We start from the raw sequence: 24,819 nt of genomic DNA, 5'->3' as shown, positions 1-24,819 counted from the left end.
CTGCCAGGATAGAATCTATGAGGACTGTGATCTTTGTCCTGCACTAGAGAGAAACAGTGGAGGTCCAGTGTGCCCTCTGCCTCTTCTGCCTACACCTGTCCTTCACTGTTCGGGGGCATAACTGGATGGAATAACGTGAGTACACCATCCCCACACAGAGCCTCCTAAGTAACACAATTCCAGAAATGCTCGAGATGACTATGAAGAGGAAAACAGTAAAGACAGGTATGTATAGGAATTTGAGAATCACTGAAAGTAAAACTCAAATAGCAAAGGACCGAAGTACTTGAACTTACACAAAATGCATGGTGCAAAAATCTTACAACATAGAGAAAGAATAAATGTTCTCAACAAGTCCATCTCCCATTTGCTGTGAAGCTCTAGAGAGCAGGAACTTCCCATGTGGCTCAGTGGTAAAGAATCTTCCTGCCAATGCAGGAGACAATAGGTTCAACGCCTGGGCTTGGAATATCCCCTGGAGGAGGAAATGACAACTCACCCCAGTATTCTTGCCCACGGACAGAGGAACCTGGTGGGCTGCAGTCCATGGGGTCGCAGAGTCAGACACGACTGAGCATGCACACATCCCACCTCCAGAGAACAGAGGCTCATCTCTGTCAGGAGGCCTCCATAGATACACATGGTGGGGTGGTAAATGGCGCTGAGCACAGAGCAGCCTGCGCAGCTTCTACCCTGATGTCATCACTTTCTAGCAGTAAGACGGATGAGGAACTGTGTTCACATGAGGGCTCTGGGGCCAGATGATCATTTACAAAGTATGTGAATTCAGAAAATTGTATACTCTTCTGGGCCACAGCTATAAAATGGAAATACTAATAGTGCCTGCTTCATAGTATTGTGGTGAGAACTGAATATTTTATAGTGCTCAAAATAATCTATGATATAAATTCTCAGTAAGTGTTGATTATTAATATTATTTACTTGCACATGCTTACCTTGTGGCTTAGCTGGTAAAGAATCCACCTGCAATGTGGGAGACCTGGGTTGGACCCCTGGGTTGGGAAGATCCCCTAGAGAAAGGAAGGCTACTCACTCCAGTATTCTGGACTGGAGAATTCCATGGGGTCTCAAAGAGTTGGACATGACTGAGTGACTTTCACACACACTTATTTCCACGTATAAATTATCTAATCTCTTTCTTTTTTTTTCTAACCTCTTTCTTAATCTATAATATAATAATTTATATTTACACATAGAGTTGGTCTAGGATAAAGGTAAAGAAATATATGTGTCAAAATGATTATAACATTGATTGAAAAAGTAAGAACTCAACAAATATTAATAATTATTATAAATTTATAAGAAAAATAACAATGATTCTTAGAAGGGTTTAAAGGAAACACCATAATTTATCTTATGCATTTTTATACTTCAATCTCTTAAAAATCCATCCTACTAAAAAGTTCTTTTTATTTCATACTGGCTGTTTTGCTAATTTTTCTTTTTGTTTCAGAAGTTACCAGTTATTCTATTGGCTTCAAATTACTTACATATGGACACATAAACCTAAATCATATTGGATATAAAATGATTACAGAAAGTCATTTCTGAGTTTATTACAGTAAAATCTAAGCTAAACATCAGCTCAATTATTTCTAGGTAACAAATAATCACAGGGATTTTTTTTTTTTTCATTTTGGAATACTTTATAGCTTCTGAAGTACTTTCATTATCTTATTTTAGAAATATTGTTTCTCACAATTTCAATAAAGAAAAGTCTGCCATAGAAATGAAATAATTTAGCAAATAATTGAGTAAATGTCAGATTCAGGATTTGATCCATGATCTTTAGACTCCAAGTACCATGTTCTTTACACAGTGTAATATTTCCCTTCATAATCGGAAAAATTAACATTTTGAAAGAATATTGTTATTTCAAGTTATACATTCTGTGTCAGTTTAACAACTTAAAAATGTCATTAGGAGTAATATGGGAAATTATGTTTGTAATAAGTAAGGCAAACTAATTAATCCAACTTAAATCTAGTGTAGTGTGCTAATCATTAAGGAATAAGTTTTGACTATCACATCAATTTAAATTATATTTATGCATAAAAGAGATGACATCTTTCTCTTTGCTATTTTTCTTTCCTGTTTTCTAATCAGACAAGTTGAAAATGGTTTGCATAATATTATATTTGTATAGTCATGATAGTAAGGCATAATTTCTTAATTTTACTAAGCACCAAGGGCTGAAAGTAAAATCTATCCATTCAACCATCCATCTATGTGCTGTGTTATGCTGTGCTCAGTCGCTTCAGTCATGTCCTACTATTTGCAACCCTACGGACGGTAGCCTACCAGACTTTGTCCACGGGATTCTCAACAGTACTGGAATGGGTTCCCATACCTCCTCCAGGGGATCTTCCTGACCTAGGGATCAAACCTGGGTATCCTGCATTGCAGGAAGATTTTTTACCACTGAACTACCAGGGAAGGCCCCATCTATCCATCAATTCAGATCAGTCACTCAGTCGTGTCCGACTTTTTGCGACCCCATGAATCGCAGCACGCCAGGCCTCCCCGTCCATCATCAACTCTCGGAGTTTATCCAAACCCATGTCAGTGATGCCATCCAACCATCTCATCCTCTGTCGTCCCCTTCTCCTCCTGCCTCCAATCCTTCTCAGCATTAGGGTCTTTTCCAATGAGTGAACACTTCGCATGAGGTGGCCAAAGTATTGGAGTTTCAGCTTCAACATCAGTCCTTCCAATGAACAACCAGGACTGATTTCCTTTAGGATGGACTGGTTGGATCTTCTTGCAGTCCAAGGGACTCTCAAGAGTCTTCTCCAACACCACAGTTCAAAAGTATCAATTCTTCGGCAATCAGCTTTCTTCACCGTCCAACTCTCACATCCACACGTGACTAGTGGAAAAACCATAGCCTTGACTAGATGGACATTTGTTGGCACAGTAATGTCTCTGCTTTTCAATATACTATCTAGATTGGTCATAACCTTCCTTCCAAGGAGTAAGAGTCTTTCAATTTCATGGCTGCAATCACCATCAGCAGTGATTTTGGAGCCCCCAAAAATAAAGTCAGCCACTGTTTCCACTGTTTCCCCATCTATTTCCCATAAGGAGATGGGACCAGATGCCATGATCTTAGTTTTCTGAATATTGAGCTTTAAGCCAACTTTTTCACTCTCCTCTTTCACTTTCATCAAGAGGCTCTTTAGTTCTTCTTCACTTTCTGCCATAAGGGTGGTGTCATCTGCATATCTGAGGTTATTGATATTTCTCTCCGCAATCTTGATTCCAGCTTCTGTTTCTTCCACCCCAGCGTTTCTCATGATGTACTCTGCATATAAGTTAAATAAGCAGGGTGACAATATACAGCCTTGACGGACTCCTTTTCCTATTTGGAACCAGTCTGTTGTTCCATGTCCAGTTCTAACTGTTGCTTCCTGACCTGCATACAGGTTTCTCAAGAGACAGGTCAGATTGTCTGGTATTCCCATCTCTTTCAGAATTTTCCACAGTTTGTTGTGATCCACATAGTCAAAGGCTTTGGCATAGTCAATAAAGCAAAAATAGATGTTTTTCTGGAACTCTCTTGCTTTTTCGATGATCCAGCGGATGTTGGCAATTTGATCTCTGGTTCCTCTGCCTTTTCTAAAACATCTGAACATCTGGATGTTCACGGTTCACATATTGTTGAAGCCTGGCTTAGAGAATTTTGAGCTTACTTTACTAGAAAGTGAGATGAGTGCAACTGTGCAGTAGTTTGAGCATTCTTAGGCATTGCCTTTCTTTGGGATTGGAAAGAAAACTGACATTTTCCAGTCCTGTGGCCATTGAGTTTTCCAGATTTGCTGGCATATCGAGTGCAGCACTTTCACAGCATCACCTTTGAGTATTTGAAATAGTTCAACTGGAATTCCATCACCCCCACTAGCTTTGTTCATAGTGATGCTTTCTAAGGCCCACTTGACTTCACATTCCAGGATGTCTGGCTCTAGGTGAGTGATCACACCATTGTGATTATCTGGGTCATGAAGATCTTTTTTTGTTTAGTTCTTCCGTGTATTCTTGCCACCTCTTCTTAATATCTTCTGCTTCTGTTAGGTCCATACCATTTCTGTCCTTTATCCAGCCCATCTTTGCATGAAATGTTCCCTTGGTATCTCTAATTTTCTTGAAGAGATCTCTAGTCTTTCCCATTCTGTTGTTTTCCTCTATTTCTTTGCATTGATCGCTGAGGAAGGCTTTCTTACCTCTCCTTGCCATTCTTTGGAACTCTGCATTCAGCTGGGAATATCTTTTCTTTTCTCCTTTGCTTTTTGCTTCCTGTTTTTTCATAGCTATTTGTAAGGCCTCCTCAGACAGCCATTTTGCTTTTTTGCATTTCTTTTCCATGGGGATCGTCTTGATCCCTGTCTCCTGTACAATGTCATGAACCTCCGTCCATAGTTCATCAGGCACTCTATCAGATCTAGTCCCTTAAGTCTAATTCTCACTTCCACTGTATAATCATAAGGGATTTGATGTAGGTCATAACTGAATGGTCTAGTGGTTTTCTCTACTTTCTCCAATTTAAGTCTGAATTTGGCAATAAGGAGTTCATGATCTGAGCCACAGTCTGCTCCTGGTCTTGTTTTTGCTGACTGTATAGAGCTACTCCATCTTTGGCTGCAAAGAATATAATCAGTCTGATTTTGGTGTTGACCATCTGGTGATGTCCTCGTGTAAAGTCGTCTCTTATGTTGTTGGAAGAGGGTGTTTGCTATGACCAGTGCTTTCTCTTGGCAAAACTCTATTAGCCTTTGCCCTGCTTCATTCTGTACTCCAAGGACAAATTTGCCTGTTATGCCAGGTGTTTCCTGACTTCCTACTTTTGCATTCCAGTCCCCTATAATGAAAAGGACATCTTTTGGGGTTGTTAGTTTCAAAAGGTCTTGTAGGTCTTCATAGAATCGTTCAAGTTCACCTTCTTCAGCATTACTGGTCGAAGCATAGACTTGGATTACCGTGATGTTGAATGGTTTGCCTTGAAAACGAACAGAGATCATTCTGTCATTTTTGAGATTGCATTTCGGACTCTATTGTTGACCATGATGGCTACTCCATTTCTTCTAAGGGATTCCTGCCCCCAGTAGTAGACATGATGGTCATCTGAGTTAAATTCACCCATTCCAGTCCATCTTAGTTCGCTTATTCCTAGAATGTCGATGTTCACTCTTGCCATCTCCTGTTTGACCACTTCCAATTTGCCTTGATTCATGGACCTAACGTTCCAGGTTCCTATGCAATATTGCTCTTTACAGCATCGGACTTTGCTTCTATCACCAATCACATCCACAGCTGGGTATTGTTTTTGCTTTGGCTCCATCCCATCATTCTTTCTGGAGTTGTTTCTCCACTGATCTCCACTAGCATGTTAGGCACCTACCGACCTGGGGAGTTCATTTTTCAGTGTCCTATCTTTTTGCCTTTTCATACTGTTCATGGGGTTCTCAAGGCAAGAATATTGAAGTGGTTTGCCATGCCCTTCTCCAGTGGGCCACATTCTGTCAGACCTCTCCACTATGACCCATCTGTCTTGGGTGGCCCCACACGGCATGGCTTAGTTTCATTGAGATAGACAAGGCTGTGGTCCTTGTGATCAGATTAGCTAGTTTTCTGTGATTATAGTTTCAGTGTGTCTGCCCTCTTATGCCCTCTCGCAACACCTACCATCTTACTTGGGTTTCTCTTAACTTGGACGTGGGGTATCTCTTCACGGCTGCTCCAGCAAAGTGCAGCCATTGCTCCTTACCTTGGACAAGGGGTATCTATCCCTATGTGTGATTAAATATGAAATTTCCAATGGGCTATTGTATGAATATGACACAGATTTAGATCTAGAGAATATTACATCTTTTTTTGTGAATTTGCATAGTTAAAGTTAATTCTTTAAGTTCAAAATATTTGGGCTCCCAAATATAGATAGGCATAGTTAGCACAATATAGTGGAAAGAGAATTTAGCATCAGTTAAACTTTTGTGGTTTTTTTTTTTTTTTTTTACTGTGGGTATTTATCCTATATCAGAAATATCTCCCATAAACTCTGATGGTGTTTCTTTACTAGTGAAAACATACACAGTTCTGGATAGCACCAAACTTATATATAAAATATGAATCCTAGATCTGAAACCAACCAGATGGTCCTGGACAGGTCACTTAAATTTCTGAGCCCCATTTTACCCAGGTGTAAAATAATAAAATGAGTTCATACACCCCATACTTGCAGATAAGCGTATGCAGGATATGTGTGTAGAATCTGCTATATGATTTAGGTACTTTATGCATGTTGTCAACATGATCAGTCAGCACAATCATGATTATAACCTGTTAAGATTAGCTCTATCTTTTCCATTGACGTGGAGGAAATAATTGAACTGCATTTTCATTTATATTAAATTACCTTCTTTATTGAATTTAAAGAATGTTTCAACTTTCATAAGAAAGACTTTCTTATGAGTGAGTATACAAACAGATATTTTCACTTATGAGTAAGTATGCAGTTCTTCAGTACCAAAGAATGTGATAACCATTGGGCAATTGAATTCATCTCCCATGCTAGAAGGTCATGCTTAAAATCTTGCCTGTTAGGCTTCAGCCTTGTGTGGACCAAGAACTTCCAGATGTCCAAGCTAGGTTTAGAAAAGGAAGAGGAACTAGAGATCAAATTGTCAACATTTGTTGAATTATAGAGAAAGCAAGGGAGTTTCAGAGAAAAACATCTATCTCTGTTTCATCAATTACACTAAAGCCTTTGACTCTGTGGATCATGAAAAATTGCAGAAAGCTCTTAGAAAGATGGTGATACCAGACCATCTTACCTGTCTCCTGAGAAACCTGAATGCGGGTCAAGAAGCAACAGTTAGAACCCTGTTTGAAACAACTGATTGTTTCAAGATTGAGAAAGGAGTACAACAGAGCTGTCTGAAATCGCTCTGTTGGTTTAACCTTTACACTGAGCACATCATGAGACATGCCAAGCTGGATGAGTTACAAGCAGGAATCAAGATAGGCTGGAGAAGCATTAACAACCACAGATATGTGAATGATACTACTCTAATTGCAGAAAGTGAAGAGGAACTATAGAGCCTCTTGATGAAGGTAAAGGAGGAGAGTGAAATAGCTGGCTTAAAACTAAATATTAAAAAACTTAGATCATGGCCCCATTACTTACTATGTTTGAGGTCTCTTTTCAGTCTGAGGCCAGACTTTAAGGCGTTAATATTTCTTTCTTTTGGTTTCAGCCCTCAGAAGACTCATTGGAAAAGTCCCTGATGTTGGGGAAGATTGAGGGCCGAAGAAGAGGGTGTCATAGGATAAGATGGCTGGAGGGCCTCACCGATACAATGAACATGAACTTGGGCAAACTCCGGGAGTTGGTGAGGGACAAGGTGGCATGGTGTCCTTCAGTCCAAGAGGTCGCAGAGTCAGGCATGACCGAGCAGCTGAACAACATTTTAAAGCATGAGGACCAAATGGTACATGTGTGTGTTAGTCGCTCAGTCGTGTTCCATTCTTTGTGACTCCTAGTGCTGATGAATTGTTCGTAAGTAGGTGGATGGGGGAGAAGCTGGGCTTGCAGTGTTGGCCCATGTCCATGGTGTGAGCTCTCCCATGGTAGCTGATCCCAGCTGTCCCAGTTGCTGAATAAGAGTTGGCAAGAGCTGCCCTGTAGCAACCTGCTATGGAGTGTCTCAATGACACATATACCATTTAACCTCAGGAGAATAGAATATAGTAAAATGCCTAAAAATAATTAGAAACAACGAGCTTTGAGTATTTATTTTATTTTTAGAAAAAAAGAAAGAAACCAAGGATTACTTAAGCAAGAAATTAGAAAAATACCTTTATTCTGCTCTTTAGCAGTTATGACCACCTTTCTATCTTCTAGCTCACTTACCAAGTCTCCTGTCATATTTATACTGCTAATTGATTATTTCTGTAGTATTTTTAATTTCAGTGATTGTGTTCATCTCTGTTTATTTTTTATTTCTTCTAGGTCTTTATCAAATATTTTAATTGATTTTTGCATTTTCTCCATTCTATTTTCGAGGTTTTGGATCATCTTTACTATCGTTACTCTGAATTATTTTTCAGATAGCTTGCGTAGTTCCTCTTTGTTTATTTGGTCTTGTGAATTTTTGTTGTAAGTTACCTGTTATTCACCCTTGTGATCATGTGCTGATGAGAGCCCTGACTCTGATGCCACCAGCACCCTGAGAGTATCATGAATGTATCACCAGCCCAGAGGAAGATCTGAAGTAGGGTTTTTACTGATTACAGACTGCTCTCAAAAACCATACAGCTGGAAAATTATAAGTGATTCTTTGTTATGTGCAAAGCTCACCCAGAAGCTTAGGTTCTAGAACCACAGAATTAACCACTGACAGTGTCCACTCATCTGACAACTGTCTTCTTCCACAGAGTAGAATCAGTGAATAAAATTTACCTGTTTATGTATGACTTCTTGGGTTTAGAAGTGATATTTAAAGATACATTTATAATAGTGTATTATATATCAGTATATATGAATTTTGCTTTCCATTGCCTTGCAATTTTAATAATGAAAAGCTATTACTCTTACTACTAATTATTAAAAACAAAAAGTAAAGACATATAATATCAATTCAAAATAGTTCATATGAAAAAAAGTTTAATTTGTTAACATTACAAGGATTCTGAGGCATTATGTCTTTAGTTATCAGTCAGTCAGTCAGTACAGTGGTTCAGTCATGTCTAACTCTTCGTGACCCCATGGACTGCAGCATGCCAGGCTTCCTTGTTCATCACCATCTCCTGGACTTTGCTCGCACTCATGCTGATTGAGTCAGTGATGCCATCCTAACATCTCATCCTCTGTCCTCCCCTTCTCCTCTGCCTTCAATCTTTCCCGGCACTGGAGACTTTTATAAAGAATCGGTTCCTCGCATCAGGTGGCAAAAATATTGGAATTTCAGCTTCAGCATCAGTTCTTCCAATGAACATTCAGGACTGATGTCCATTAGGATGGGCTGGTTGGATCTCCTTGCAGTCCAAGGGACTCTCAAGAGTCTTCTCCAACACTGCAGTTCAAAAGCATCAATTCTTTGGCACTTAGTTTCCTTTTTTTTAAAAAAAAACAAAAAACTTGTTAGTTTATTTTCTATTTTTTAACTTTACAATGTTGTATTTCTTTTGTCATACATTGACATGAATCCACCATGGGTGTACATGTTTTCCCCTTCCAGAACCCCCCTTTCACCTCCTTCGCCATCCCATCCCTCTGGGTCATCCCGGTGCACCAGCCCCGAGCACCCTGTATTTTTATGGTCCAACTCTCACATTCATACTTGACTACTGGAAAAGCCATAGCTATGACTAGACAGACCTTTGTTGGCAAAGTAATGGCTCTGCTTTGTAATATGCTGTCTAGGTTGGTCATAGCTTTACTTTCAAGGAGCAAACATCTTTTAATTTCATGGCTGCAGTCACCATGAATTTAATTTCATCTGCAGTGCTTTTGGAGCCCAAGAAAATAAGGTCTCTCACCATTTCTATTGTTTCCCCATCTATTTGCCATGAAGTAATGGGACCAGATGCCATAATCTTAGTTTTTTGAAGGTTGAGTTTTAAGCCAGCTTTTTCACTCTCCTCTTTTGTTTTCATCAAAAGGCTCTTTAGTTCCTCTTCACTTTCTGCAATAAGTGTGGTGTCATCTGCATATCTGAGGTTATTGACACATCTCCTTACAATCTTGATTCCAGGTTGTGCTTTATCCAGCTGGGCATTTCACCTGATGTACTCTGCATATAAGTTAAATAAGCAAGGTTACAAAACACAGCCTTGATGTATTCCTTTCCCAAATTTTGAACCGTTATTCCTTTCCCAAATTTTGAACCAGTCTGTTGTTCCATGTCCAGTTCTAACCGTTTCTTCTTGACAGATTTCTCAGGAGGCAAGTAAGGTGGTCTGGCATTCCCATGTCTTGAAAACTTTTCCAGTTTGTTACGATCCACACAGTTAAAGGCTTTATCATTATTGATGAAGTAGAAGTAGATGGTTTTTTTTCTGGAATGCTCTTTCTTTTTCTATGATCCAACGGAAGTTGAAAATTTGTTCTCTGGTCCCTCTGCCTCTTCTAAATCCACCTTGAACATCTGGAAGTTCTCGGTTCATGGTCTGTTGAAGTCTAGCTTGGAGAATTTTGAGCATTACTTTACTAGCATGTAAGATGAGAGCAATTGTGCAGTAGTTAAAACATTCTTTGGCATTGCCTTTCTTTGGGATTGGAATGAAAACTGATCTTTTCCAGTCGTGTGGCCGCTGCTGAGTTTTCCTAATTTGCTGGCATATTGCATACAGCACTTTCACAGCATCATCTTTTATGATTTGAAGTATCTCAGCTGGAATTCCTTCACCTCCACTAGCTTTGCACATAGTGATGCTTCCTAAGGCTCACTTGACTTCGCATTCCAGGATGTGTGAGTCCAGCTGAGTGATCACACCGTCATGGTTGTCTGGGTCATTAAGATCTTTTTTGTATAGTTTCTGTGTATTCTTGCCACCTATTCTTAATATCTTCTGCTTCTATTAGGCCCATACCATTTCTGTCCTTTTTTGTGCTCATCTTTGTATGAAATATTTCCTTGGTATCTCTAATTTTCTTGAAGAGTTCTCTAGCCTTACCCATTCTATTGTTTTCCTCTTTTTCTTTGCATTGATCACTTAGGAAGGCTTTCTTATTTTTTCTTGCTGTTCTTTGGAGCTCTGCATTCAGATGGATATATCTTTCCTTTTCTTCTTTGCCATTCACTTCTCTTCTTTTCACAGCTATTTGTAAGGCCTCCTCAGACAACCATTTGCCTTTTTAATTTCTTCTTCTTCGGGATGGATTTGATCACTGACTCCTGTACAATGTTATGAATCTCCGTCCATAGCTCTTTAGGCACTCTGTCTATCAGATCTAATCCCTTGAATCTTTTTTTCACTTTCGCTGTAAAATTGTAAGGGATTTGATTTATGTCATATCTAAACAGTCTAGTGGTTTTCCCTATGTTCTTCAATTTAACCCTGAATTTTGCAATAAGGAATTCATGATCTGAGCCAGTCAGCTCCTGGTCTTGATTTTGCTGACTGTATAGAACTTCTCTATCTTTTACTGCAAATAATATTATCAATCTGATTTTGATATTGACCATCTTGTGATGTCTATGTTAGAATCATCTCTTGTCTTAGCTATAGTTGAAGCCAAAGTTCACACCAGCTGTCACAGCCCTCTTCTCTCCAAACCTCCTCCCATGACTATGCATTGGTTGTATGTTCTCCTTGTGCCAAAAGGTTTCCAGCTTTACGCTAAATATATGATCACATTCTCCTGGTTAATATAATTTCAATACCAAGGAAGTGTGTTTTACGTTTGATCTAGTGTAGAACTCTTGCAGAGGATTCTGAGTGCTCTTGTGTGGATTTTGTATGCCACCACTAAGCCATAACTGTTGCCTTGGAAATAGAGTATTCAAATTGACCTACATTGATCATATTTTCTATGGACGAATGGTGGTGGACGAATAGTTTGCTAAAGTTTCCAGTTCCATAAAGAGAATAAATGATTCCTTAAAGAAAGGTATATGGGGAGATAAATATTACATGTCTTTTGTAATTGTGAAGTGCAGGTGAAAGGTGAAATGGCAGCCAGAGGGGAACAGAAGGCTGATGTGGAGAGCATAAAATAAAACACAATGATGAAATTTGTGTGCTTCCATAGCTAAGAGGAACTATAAATATAGTAGATGGTTCTGATTCAAAAGGATCTCACTAGGCAGAAATGAGATACATACGGCAAGATGTAAATTCACAGGAGCAAATATAACTCCCTACATTTAGGTTCAAACAGTTGGTTTTATATAAGTAAAAAATGGAAAAACAGGATTTATAGCAGTTCTACTGAAAAAGTGAGATGTGAAGTTTTATTTAGCTTCAAGTTCAATAGGAACTGACAGCTCAGCGCTGCTGCTGAAAATGGTGATCCAATCTCAGGCTGCTCTTTGTTTCACACAAAGGAGATCACGGAGATCACAGCCTCCTCGTGCTCTGTGTAGGTGCGTTAAATCCAGATCATGTTTCTGGTTTGGGATCCTACACTTTGCAAGTGACAGGAACAAACTTAAGGGAATCCTGAGTGAGATGAATAGTGTAGAATAATATTCGTAAAATCGCAGAATAAACTGGGCAATTTTTATCTTAGGGATGGCTTCAAGAGTATATAATACTTTCCTTCAACTATTTCCAGATGTATCAATGGAAAAGGAAGATGATTTTTCTGGGGTCTAGAAAGACAGTACCACTTCAACTGACAGAAGTCAAATAAAAAGAATTCTGGCTCATGGAGGATATTTCTACTGAGAAAAGACCATGTCACAATGTAGTATGTGTCTTTCACTAGAGGTGTTAAACTATAAATTAGCATTGTGGAGTGAGAAAGAAAAAAAATTAATAATCAGAGTAGGGATGAATGAACATCACAAAATATCATTTAAAATATGCATATCAGGATTTCCCTGGTGATTCAGTGGTCAACACTTCACCTTCTAATGCAGGGAGTGCAGGTTCAATACCTGGTCAGGGAGTTAAGATCCCACAGGCCTTGGGCCCAAAATATCAAAACATAAAAGAGAAGAAAGTAAATGTGTTAAATTTATTGTAAAAACTTCAATAAAGACTCTAAAAATTATCCACATAAAAAATCTTGAATAAAATAAATGTGTCAATTATATTTTACACTTTTGCCTTCTACAATTTTACTTCATACTGTCTTTAATGTTTTTATAATTTGATTTTAACAGTTATTGAGATATAATTCACATGCTATACACTGCACATAAAATTTATAATTTGATGTTTGACTACATCTGTATCAGTGAAGCTATCACAAAAATAAATATATCAATAACCCCTAAAATTTTCCTCATGCCCTGTGGGAATCTCTCCCTTCTAAAACAAACCTCACTGCAACCACCTGCATTTGTAGGCAAACACTGATTTATTTTCTGCCACTATTAATTCGTTTGTATTTTTTTAGAATTGAGTATGTATGTAACTAGACAGTCTCTGTTCTCATTTTTTTCTGGTTTCTTTCATTTGGCATAGTATTTTGTGGTTTATCCAAATCAATGAGTGACTCAATAATTTTGTCATCATATTGTGAGTAGTATTCCACTGTATAGATAGTCCACGATTCACTATTCATTCACCTTTTATGCACATTTTAGGTTGCTTTCAGTTGGGGCTACCACAAATTTTGGTATAGACATATTTTCATATCTTTTGTGTAAATATCTAGGAGTAAAATGGCTGGAATATATCTAAGCATATGTTTAACATTTTCAGAAATTCCAAAACATTTTTTTCCAAAAGGGTTGTCATTTTGAGTTTCCAACAGAAATGCCTGGAAGTTATAATACCTCCACAACCTGGTCAATCTATTCAACTTTCAACATTCTGATGAATATACGGTGGTATCACACTGTTTAGCTTGCATTATCTTAAGTATTAATGTTGTTAAGCATTTTTTTTTTCATGGGCTTCTTTGCACACATTTGTCTTTGAAGTATCTTCTAAGTCTTTACACATTTAAAAAAAAATTTTTGACTTCCTATTTTTCACATTCAGGACACAAATTCTCTATCAGATACACAATGTGCAAACATTTTCTCCCTATCTGTGGCTTGTTTGTTAATTATCTTAATAATGTTATTACAAAGATCAGTTTTTAATTTTAATGAAAATTTATTTTATGGATTATACTTTCTAAATACTGAAAAATCTTTAAATATTCATAAACATTTTCTCAGAAATTTTCTTCTAGAAACTTAAAATTTTTAGATTTTACATTTAGGTCTGTGAACCATTTTGAGTAATATTTTATACGTGGTACAAAAATATATACAAATCCATTTTTTTAACATATGGATAAACAATTGTTCCTGCAACATTTCTTGAAAAGACTATCCTTTCTCTACTGAAATGTCTTTACATCTTTGCTTTATAGGAAATCAATTATTTTTGAATTTTGTTAAATTGATATGTTTGCCTATATTCATGTCAGTGTAGCACTGTCATAATAACTAGCTTTAGAGTAAGTGCTCAAACCATGGATCATTAGAATTCCAAAGCACAGTCTTTTCTTGTTTACAGTAGGTTTGACTATTCTATGCCTTCTGCACTTACATATGAACTCTAGAATCAGCTTGTTTGGTTTTTTTTTGCTAAATTCCTATTAGATTTTGAGTGGAACTGTGATAGCTCTAGAAATCAATTTGGGGGAAATTAGCATCTTAGCAACATCGTGCCTTTCAATTCTGGAAGACATTATATCTCTACACATTTTTGTATCTTTAATTTTTCTCAGCAATATTTTGGGGTTTTCCGTGTAAGAGTCTTGTTCATATTTCTTTTTAATTTTTTCTTTTTTTGTGGTATATACAGTGCTGGGTTTTTAAAAAGTTTCAGTCTCCAAGTTTGTCATGCATATAAAGAAACAAAATTCATGTTTGTAAGTTAACTTTATATGCTGACCCATTCTGGTAGATTTCATCAGTTTCCCTGTGTGTATGAAAATGTCTGAGAACAAAGTCAGGAGCACAGCCCAGGAAAGATTATGGCATTAGTGGATAACAGCCTTTGCCGTCATGCAGTGTTCAGAACTCAAGAAAGTGCACAGAAGCCAAAATTGAGAAGGATAACTAAAATAAAAATCTATATCACAATTTCTCAGTAAGGTAGAATGGACAAGCATGTAGCTAAGACATTATTTTGTAAGTAAATTATGATCCATTCTGTGTCAATAAATTCCAAGCCTTGAAGGGAGCCTTGAAAAAGCTCCCTTGAATGAACAAAGTCAGTTTCAGAAAAATGAGCAAAAGCAGATGAATGTTGCTATGATCACTCTTTCTGAAACATGTAGCCCAAATAATTACTTTCTCAGTTCAGTTTAGTTCAGTTGCTCAGTCATGTCTGACTCTCTGTGACCCATGGACTGCAGCACCTCAGGCCTCCCTGTCCATCACAGCTCCCAGAGTTTACTCGAACTCATGTCCATCGAGTCAGTAATGCCATTCAACCATCTCATCCTCAGTTGTCCCCTTCTCCTCCTGCATTCAATCTTTCCCAGCATCAAGGCCCTTTCCAATGAGTCAGTTCTTCGCATCAGGTGGCCAAAGTATCGAGCTTCAGCTTCAGCATCAGTTCTTCCAGTGAATATTCAGGACTGATTCCTTTAGGATTGACTGGGTTGATCTTATTGTCCAAGGGACTCAGGGGTCTTCTCCAATGCCACAGTTAAAAAGCATGAGTTCTTTGGTGCTCAGTCTGCTTTATGGTCCAACCTTCACATCCATACATGACTACTGGAAAAAAAAAAAAAACAAAACATAGTTTTGACTATATGGACCTCTGTAAGTAAAGTAATGTCTCTGTTTTTTTAATATGCTGTCTAGGCTGGTCATAGCTTTTCTTCCAAGGAGCAAGTATCTTTTAATTTCATGGCTTCAGTCACCCTCTGCAGTGATTTTGGAGCCCAAGAAAATGAAGTCTGTCACTGTTTCCATTGTTTCCCCATCTATTTGCCATGAAGTAATGGCAAGTCTTAGTTTTTGCCATAATCTTAGTTTTTTGAATGTTGAGTTTTAAGCCAGTTTTTTCACTCACTTCTTTCACTTTCATCAAGAAGCTCTTTAGTTCTTCTTCATTTTCTGCCATAAGGGTGGTGTCATCTGCATATCTGAGGTTATTGATATTTCTCCCAGCAATCTTGATTCCAGCTTGTGTTTCATCCAGACAAGCATTTCACATGATGTACTCTGCATATAAGTTAAATAATCAAGGTTAAAAAATACGGCCTTGATGTATTCCTTTCCCAATTTGGAACCAGTCCACTGTTCCATGTCTAGTTCTATTTGTTTCTTCTTGACCTGCACACACAATTATCAGGAGGTAGTTAAGGTGGTCTGGTATTCCCATTTCTTTAAGAATTTCCACAGTTTGTTGTGATCCACACAGTCAGAGGTTTTAGCATAGTTAATGAAGGCCAAACTTGCCTGTTATTCTAGGTATCTCTTGACTTCCTACTTTGGCATTCCAGTCCTCTGTGATGAAAAGAACATCTTTGGTGTTCTAGAAGGTCATGTAGGTCTTCATAGACCCATTCAACTTCAACTTCTTCAGCATTAGTAGTTGGGTCATAAACTTGAGTTACTGCTATATTGAATGGTTTCCCTTGGAAATGAACACAGATCATTCTGTTGTTTTTGAGACTGCACACAAGTACTGCATTTTGGACTTTTTCGTTGACTATGAGATCTACTCCGTTTGTTCCAAGGGGTTCTTGCCCACAGTAGTAGACATAATGTTCATCTGAATTAAATTCTCCCTTTCCAGTCCATTTTAGTTCACTGGTTCCTAAAATGTAGATGCTCACTCTTGCCATCTCCTGTTTGATCGCTTTCAGTTTACCTTGATTTATGAACATAATATTCCAGGTTCCTATGCAATAGTGTTCTTTACAGCATCAGACTTTACTTCCATCCCCAGTCACATCCACAACTGGTTGTTGTTTTGCTTTGGCTCAGCCTCTCCATTCTTTCTGAAGCTATTCCTCCACTCTTCTCCAGTAGCATATTGGGCACCTACCAGCCTGGGGAGTTCATCTTTTAGTGTCATATCTTTTTGCCTTCTCATACTCTTCATGGGATTCTCAAGGCAAGAATATTGAAGTGGTTTGTCATTCCTTTTTCCAGTGGGCCACGTTTTGTCAGAACTCTCCACCATGACCCATGCATCTTGAGTGGCCTTACACAGCCTGGCTCATAGTTTCATTGAGTTAGACAAGGCTGTGATCCAAGTGATCAGTTTGATTCCTTTCTGCAATTGTGGTTTCTATTCTGTCTTTCCTCTGATAAATAAGGATAAGAGGTCTGTGGGAGCTTCCCGATGGGAGGGAATGAATGTGAGGGAATCTGGGTCTTGGTCTGATGGGAAGGTCCATGCTCGGTAAATCTTTAATCCAATTTTCTGTTGATGGGTGGGGCTGTGTTCTCTCCCTGTAGTTTGACCTGAGGCCAAACTTAAGGACTTATGCCAGACCTGTTGTATTCAGTGCCCCTGACCCCACGGCAGGCCACCGTTGACCCACACCTCTGCTGGAGACTCCTGGACATTCACAGGCAAGTCTGGTTCAGTCTTTTGTGGGGTCACTACTCCTGTCTCCTGGCTCTTCATGAACACAAGATTTTTTGTGCCCTCCAAGAGTCTATTTCCACAGTTTGCTTTGTCGGGGCTTCTCCTTTGCCCTTGGACATGGGTATCATCTTGTGGTGGGATCCAACATTCTCCTGTCCATGGTTGTTCAACAGTTATTTGCAATTTTGGAGTTCTCAGAGGAGAAGATGTCATGTCCTTCTACTCCACCATGTTAGCTTACTATACGTTTTTATACATTAACTCATTTTTTAAATAAAATTATGTCTAACCTTATATATTATTCTCTCCTTGAGAGATTAAGAAAGTAGATTAGGGAGGGTGAGCAATTTGGAAAGCTTTCACCATTACTTGGGTGACATCAAAGCTGAGTAGTCTGATTCCAAACCCCAGTTCTTTTCATTTGTCATTTAACTTATTTCAGACTCATGTCAGTTCAATCGCTCCATCGTGTCTGACTCTTTGTGACCCTATGGACTGCAGTATGCCAGTCTTCCCTGTCCATCACCAACTCCCAGAGCTTACTCATACTCATGTCCATCGAGTCAATGATGCCATTTGTATTCTCATATGTAAAAAAAAAAGAGAGAGAAAGAGAGACTGGAGTGATTAATCATTTAACCCATGCCAATCTGCAGCCACCCCAAAGGGTAAATAAACTTTCAGTTTAAAATTGTGTATATGTGCTATTAGCACATATCATCCATTGAAATAAACCATCCATCTGTTTCCAGGGAAGAAACTCTCTTCCTAGCCTCCCCAACCCCAAAATATTTTATCTGCAAAGGAATTACCCATTTGAGTAAGACAAAAAAATTGAAAACAGTTATTATAGCCTGAAGAAAATTACAGCACTATTCTCTAATTCTGAAAAATGATGCTGGAACACTCTTACACTAAACCAGAAAATATACTTACCATTGTCCTAGCCAGATTCATGTTTCTTTTATTTCCTTTATTAATTCTAAATGAGGTTCATAGAACAATGCATTTTATGACTATTAATTCACCACCTGTCTTCTCAGTTTTCAGTGGAACTTCCCTAACTGCGAAAAGAGTTTCATATTAATATCTACAGTAAGACACAACCCTTGAAATTTCATCAGTGGAATTATAACTTCATAATTCACATGATTAACTGTTTCTAGTTTCCATATTTGAATAGAATATATATATATATATATATATATCTTTTTTTTTTTTTTACCTAATTTTACCTAGTCTTCCATTTACCGTGATGGGGAAGACCAGGGATGGCACATATAGGTTCGAGTACTGAATGGGGTGAAACAAAGGTCCTGTGTTCAACATATTCAATCTGAAGTGACTATTATTCAGCCAAATGAGATTGTGGAAGGTGCCTGTACCTCCAAGGGAAGCACAGAGATGATGTAGACAATTATGATTCAGCTAAGTACAACTAATTTGCAAAGTCACGATCACAAGGAAATAACATAGATACAGGAAAAGTTAAAAAAAAAAAAACAAAACTATGGCTTAACCTAACATTTAAAGTCATAACAGAAGGATTCAAGGAAGGCAATTGTCGAGGAACTGCTTACAATTCAAGGAGATCAAGGACTTATTTTGTAGAATCCAAGGGTAGAAAGCATTTCAAGAAGAGAGTGGCGCTTTCTGCTGAAAGATTGAATAACTTGAGGGCAAACAGATGACCCTTGATTCTGGCAATTTGAAGGCAGCTGATGGGGTTTAAAGCACATTTGAAGAGAAAAGATTTGATAGAGATGAGTAGGAGTATACTGTAGTTATGATAAACTGGGTGTTCATGGGTACAGAGGTTGGCAGATGGATTTCCTGTACTCCACACACCCGAGCCTTAGAAAAGGTGAAAAGCATTTCCTGTTCTAATGGTTGGCTTACTTCTTTGGCATTTGTTTTTCATTATATTCCAATGATTTTATGACTCAATAATTGATTTAGCAGCTTAATTCTTTAAAAAAAAAATTCCCACTGGTAATTACTTATTGAGTGATAAACAAGGGTTTCTCCTTTATCTTATTCCACAATGACCTTCCTGAAGTTTTTATCTTTCACTTTTCTTTACAAAAACATGAAAGGTAAGGAACAAAAGACAAAGTTATACTGTTAGTAATTTTGAAATTTCATTATCAGTTTCACTAGTATAGTTTTTGGTGGGAGAATTATGTTAAATCTTGGAGAGACTTCTGTTACCATTTCCTACCTCCTGATGCCACAATTGAGCTCAATAAGAAACATTAAATATGGCTACTATATACAAGGGGCTTCCCTGATGGCTCAGATGGTAAAGAATCCACCTGCAATGCAGAGGACCTGGGTTCTATTCCTGGGTCAGGAAGATCCCCTAGAGAAAAGAATGGCTATCCACTCTAGAATTCTTGCCTGGAGAATTCCACAGACAGAGAAGCCTGATAGGCTACAGTCCATGGGATCACAGAGTCAGATAGGACTGAATCACTAACACTTTCACTTTCTTCAGTAGATAAGTTTGAAACAATATATAACGTCAACTTTTTCTCTAGTGAAAGAATAAGACAATCAATTATTTTTTACTATTCATTTTTGAAAATTCTTAGGGAAGATAAAATATAAAGAACATCCTTTTGTTTTTTAACATAAAAAGGTACATTTTCTCAAAATTCTTCATAAATTTTCAATGTTTATACAGCACCTTGAATATAGAACAAGTGACAAGAAAGATCACCTGTTTGATGGATGACAAAGGCAAAGTATGGAAGCTTCATAAACACTAATCAAGGTAAAAAATAGCCTTAAAGTTTTATCAAACACTACATGTGTACTATTTATTGTAAATTTAAAATATTATACGAAAAAGTTAGTTATCCTTTCAGCAGTCAATATTATTTATAATCTTAAAAATCGGTATGAAAAGTAAGTTTCAGCTAAGGATGCTAAAAATAGTCATTGTTTAAAAAGTTGCAGAAATTATACAACTGATCATTTTTTCTTTCTCCAGGTTGGCTCAGTCTGGATGACAAAAATTTAACTTATACACAAAAGAATGTAATGAATTCAGAGATTCAGTTTAACTTGAGTAACTATATGCATTTTTTGCAATGGTGGTATTTTAAGGATTTAATTCATTTGGTAATTTGAAAATAAAAGAGAAAGAGAAAATTGGCAGTTGACATAATGCTTACCTAAGGTGAGCACTAATGTATTATTAATTTTTAAAATGACAAAAATGATCACATTTAATAATCAATGTATGAATAGAGGTTTTTCATGTTGTTATACTTTAGACAATTTTATGTTATTTTTTTCTGGTGTTCAGGCATTGTTCCATTTATTCTTGAGTGTTTTATCTTATTTCATAATTATCAGTCTGTAAGAATGTAGAAGCCTAGTATGCTCACCCTTTTGATAGTTTTTTTTAATATCACAATTTTAAATCATTGTGAAAACTATCTAATACATTTATATTTTGAAGTTCTTAAAGTATTTTACTCATTTTCATTACTAATTACGATGATGCTATGGATGACTCAAAGGATAAAGAAAAGATAAGGCAATTAAGCATCACTAATACCATCTTTGTAGAAAATAAAATTATGTTAATGATGAAAATAATTCTGAAAAAAAATAATTAACAAAAGTACACAGTCAAAAGTCAATGTATAGAACTTAAAATGTGTGGCTCAAAAAAAAAAAGTCTCATTTAACTCAGTTCACTAATATATTTTTAAAACATGTCTCAAATATTGCCAACATGTTAAGTCTTTTTAATAAAATTATAAGCTTTTAAATATGCATATTATCCAAAAGGTTTCAGCCTATTTGTATCAAAGCAATAATCAAATGCATTTTGCTTCAATTAAATGCTTTATTAAATATATATCTTCCAACTTGAATTTAAAAATGAAGAACTAAATGTGATTTGTGAGTTAAACTAATATATTTGTCATCCTGAAAAGATTACCTGGTAAAATCTTTGCCTCTTATCTGCTTTTATAAATTGTTTCTGAACTTTACTGAATATTTTCTGCTTACCTACTGCTAACCTCCTGAATATATTTGGGCTCTACAGACGTGGTGGTAGACACATATCTGTGCTGCCAATGGCACTGTTAATGGCTCATTTCCTTCATTTGGAAATCAGCAGGCAGAAAGTTAGGGATATAATTAGCTATTATTATCTACTTTAGGTAGATCTTCCTGAGGCTACTTTCAAGGGCACTCATTTTCATTTGTAGAAACTCCTTTTCTTTGGGGTTGAAAATAATTTTTTTCAATCTTTAGGCATCTATATTGGAGTATAAGAAACTACTACTTCCCATGTTAATATGCAAGGTATTACCAACTCAAGAGACCCAAAATTTGAAGACAGATCCCAAATTAGAGTCCACCTGTAATTAGTAATTAGTAATTACTTCATCGTCTCATTCCACCACCACCTCCCACAGGAAGCTAGAGAGAATTGTCCTAACTTAAGTCAGAAATATCAAACTTGTTAAGGAAGAGTCTAGTCTTGCTAGAAAATCATGGTTTTCTTTTATATAAAACATTTTGCTTCTCCTCTATGAAAAACATCATAGTATATCAATATACCTAATATTATAAAACCAATTAGAAAGCATTGAACTTGAAAGTCGTTCAGTCATGTCCGACTCTTTGCGCCCCCATGGACTATACAGTCCATGGAATTCTCCAGGCCAGAATACTGAAGTGGGTAGCCTTTCCATTCTCCAGGGGATCTTTCCAACCAAGGGGTCAAACCCAGGTCTCCTGCATTGCAGGCTGATTCTTTACCATCTGAGCTACCAGGGAAGCCCATAGAAATCATTATTAACATTTAAGTGTGAATATCTACTGAAAAAAGTTGATATTTTCAAGTTTCAGCTGGCCCAGCCGGTGACCCAGATTCAGTCAGAGCCGAGGTTTGCAGATTACTTACCCAGAGACCATCACACTATGCCATATAACAACACAAATAAATCCTGTGAAAGACATTTGTCTCTGGACCATAAATATGTGCAATTATAAAAGCCCTTGGCTTTCCAACCACTGTGGCCATGAGATTTATGAGATTCATTGGGGAAAGGGTTGCACCTTAGAATATTGTGTTACTCTGTTAGCACTAAAAAATTAATGATACGAAAAGAGTCTGCATGACAAAAAAGTAATGGAAACACTCCATTTTTCACTAATCACTCTGGTATTTAGGATTTCAAGATAGGTAGGATTGTTTCCAACGTATCATCCTGCTAAAATGAAAGGTGCTTTAAAAAAAGAACCTGAGGTATTTTTTAACAAAGAATTGAAAGAAAGATTTTTTTTAATTAGTTTATTTTCTATTTTTTAACTTTACAATATTGTATTTGTTTTGCCATACATTGACATGAATCCACCATGGGTGTACATGTTTTCCCCTTCCAGAACCCCCCTTCCACCTCCCTCCCCATCCCATCCCTCCAGGTCATCCCGGTGCACCAGCCCCGAGCACCCTGTATCATGTGTTGAACCTGAACTGGCGATTCGTTTCACATATGATAATTTACATGCTTCAGTGCCATTCTCCCATATCATCCCACCCTTGCCCTCTCCCATAGAGTCCATAACACTGTTCTATTTATCTGTGTCTCTTTTGATGTCTCGCATACAGGGTTATCTTTACCGATTGACTAAATACCATATATATGTGTTAGTATACTGTATTGGTGTTTTCCTTTCTGGCTTACTTCACTTTGTATAATAGGCTTCAGTTTCATCCACTTCATTAGAACTGATTCGAATGTATTCTTTTTAATGACTGAGTAATATTCCATTGTGTATATGTACCACAGCTTCCTTATCCATTCATCTGTTGGTGGGCATCTAGGCTGCTTCCATGTCCTGGCTATTATAAACAGTGCTGCGATGAACACAAATAAACAAATGGGACCTAATTAAAATTAAAAGCTTTTGCACAACAAAGGAAACTATAAGCAAGGTGAAAAGACATCCTTCGGAATGGGAGAAAATAATAGCAAACAAAGCAATGGACAAACAATTAATCTCAAAAATATACAAGCAACTCCTGCAGCTCAATTCCAGAAAAATAAACGAACCAATCAAAAAGTGGGCCAAAGAACTAAACAGACACTTCTCCAAAGAAGACATACAGATGGCTAATAAACACATGAAAAGATGCTCAACATCACTCATTATTACAGAAATGCAAATCAAAACCACAATGAGGTACCATTTCACGCCCGTCAGAATGGCTGCCATTCAAAAGACTACAAGCAATAAATGCTGGAGAGGGTGTGGAGAAAAGGAAAAGAAAGATCTTAACAGTGTCTAAGTAGAGGAAGCAACAGCAGCCAGTTTCCATTTAAATTGATGTGTTGTAACATGTATTAAAAGCTGAAGCTTTCTATAATTATGGTATTCAGAACGTCTAATTATTTAATATATGTGTAGCTCTTTTAAGAAACTTGGAAAAAATAAAACTAAAATTAATACCTAATTTACTTAAATCATAAGCTTTACTAGTAATGTTAAAAATAGCATTTCATAGACTTTGAAAAATGCTACCATGCTATTAAATGTCTCATTTATGTTTCATACAGGGTTTTTTGAAGTAGAGACTGGTTTACTACTGAGTGCTTCTGAACTAAAGAATTAAAGATAGGGAAACTGAAAGGACTCTCAAAAGCTTAGAAAATCACAAAATGTTTTTTCTCAATATCAGAGGGAAAGCTACATTTTCTGTGTATAAGAGGCCTACAAGCAAGTAAAGAAATAAAGTCTTGCCTGGACTCTGAAAAAACTAGTTACAAAATATCCATTCACTATGAATGGTAAGATGTCGGCAATGTATTTTCCATAATGATCAATAAACAAAGCCACAAATAACTTTTTTTTTCAATTTGTATTATTTCATCCATATCTTCAAACTTTTGCAAAGTAACAAAATACCTGAAAAATGGTTCATATGTAATCATTTTACATTTGACTGTGTAATTAATGAAAAAAATACTCATGACTTTAAAAATTTGGGGGAAGATATAAGTTCATTAGAATTCTTAGCATAACATCATTTCATCTCATTTATTCTGTAAATATTTTATTTATCTATTCCAGTACTGAGGGTCCAGATAAATAAGACAGGCTGGCTCCTTTGTGGAGCACACATCTAGTGAGAATATGGAGAAGAAACAATCCCCACGTAAACATAGACAATTTTAGTCTATTGTAAGTGCAGTAGATCTGATTGGGGTAAACAGGGACATAGGGTGAAAGTGGGGATTTTTCATTCAGCCAGATTGGCCAAGATCTTTTTAAGAGATGATGTTGGAGATGAGTTTTTTTTTTTTTTTTGAGTATTATACAACTTTTATTTATTCAGTTTTTCAGTTTTATTTATTTATTTTTTACTTTGCAATATTGTATTGGTTTTGCCATACATTGACACGAATCTACCATGGGTGCACATGTGTTCCCCATCCTGAACCCCCCTCCCACCTCCCTCCCCATCTCATCCCTTTGGGCCATCCCAGTGCACCAGCCCCTAGCACCCTGTGTCATGCATCGAACCAGGACTGGCAATTCGTTTCA

General features: G+C 37.1%; 1 long non-coding RNA gene across 1 annotated transcript; it reads left to right on the top strand.

Annotated features, from left to right (window-relative positions):
* Window positions 1-19,927: 19,927 nt before the first annotated feature.
* On the top strand, window positions 19,928-24,117 carry LOC145517420 (uncharacterized). Its single transcript, XR_014062027.1, has 2 exons — window positions 19,928-20,017; window positions 23,832-24,117. It is a non-coding gene; the product is annotated as an uncharacterized LOC145517420 (long non-coding RNA).
* The last annotated feature ends 702 nt before the right edge of the window (window positions 24,118-24,819 follow it).

This window comes from Giraffa tippelskirchi, chromosome 8 (assembly GCF_054371585.1).
Source record: "Giraffa tippelskirchi isolate mGirTip1 chromosome 8, T2T-mGirTip1v1.2.pri, whole genome shotgun sequence".
Taxonomy (NCBI): Eukaryota; Metazoa; Chordata; class Mammalia; order Artiodactyla; family Giraffidae; genus Giraffa; species Giraffa tippelskirchi.
This window is presented reverse-complemented; position numbering and strand designations above follow the sequence as displayed.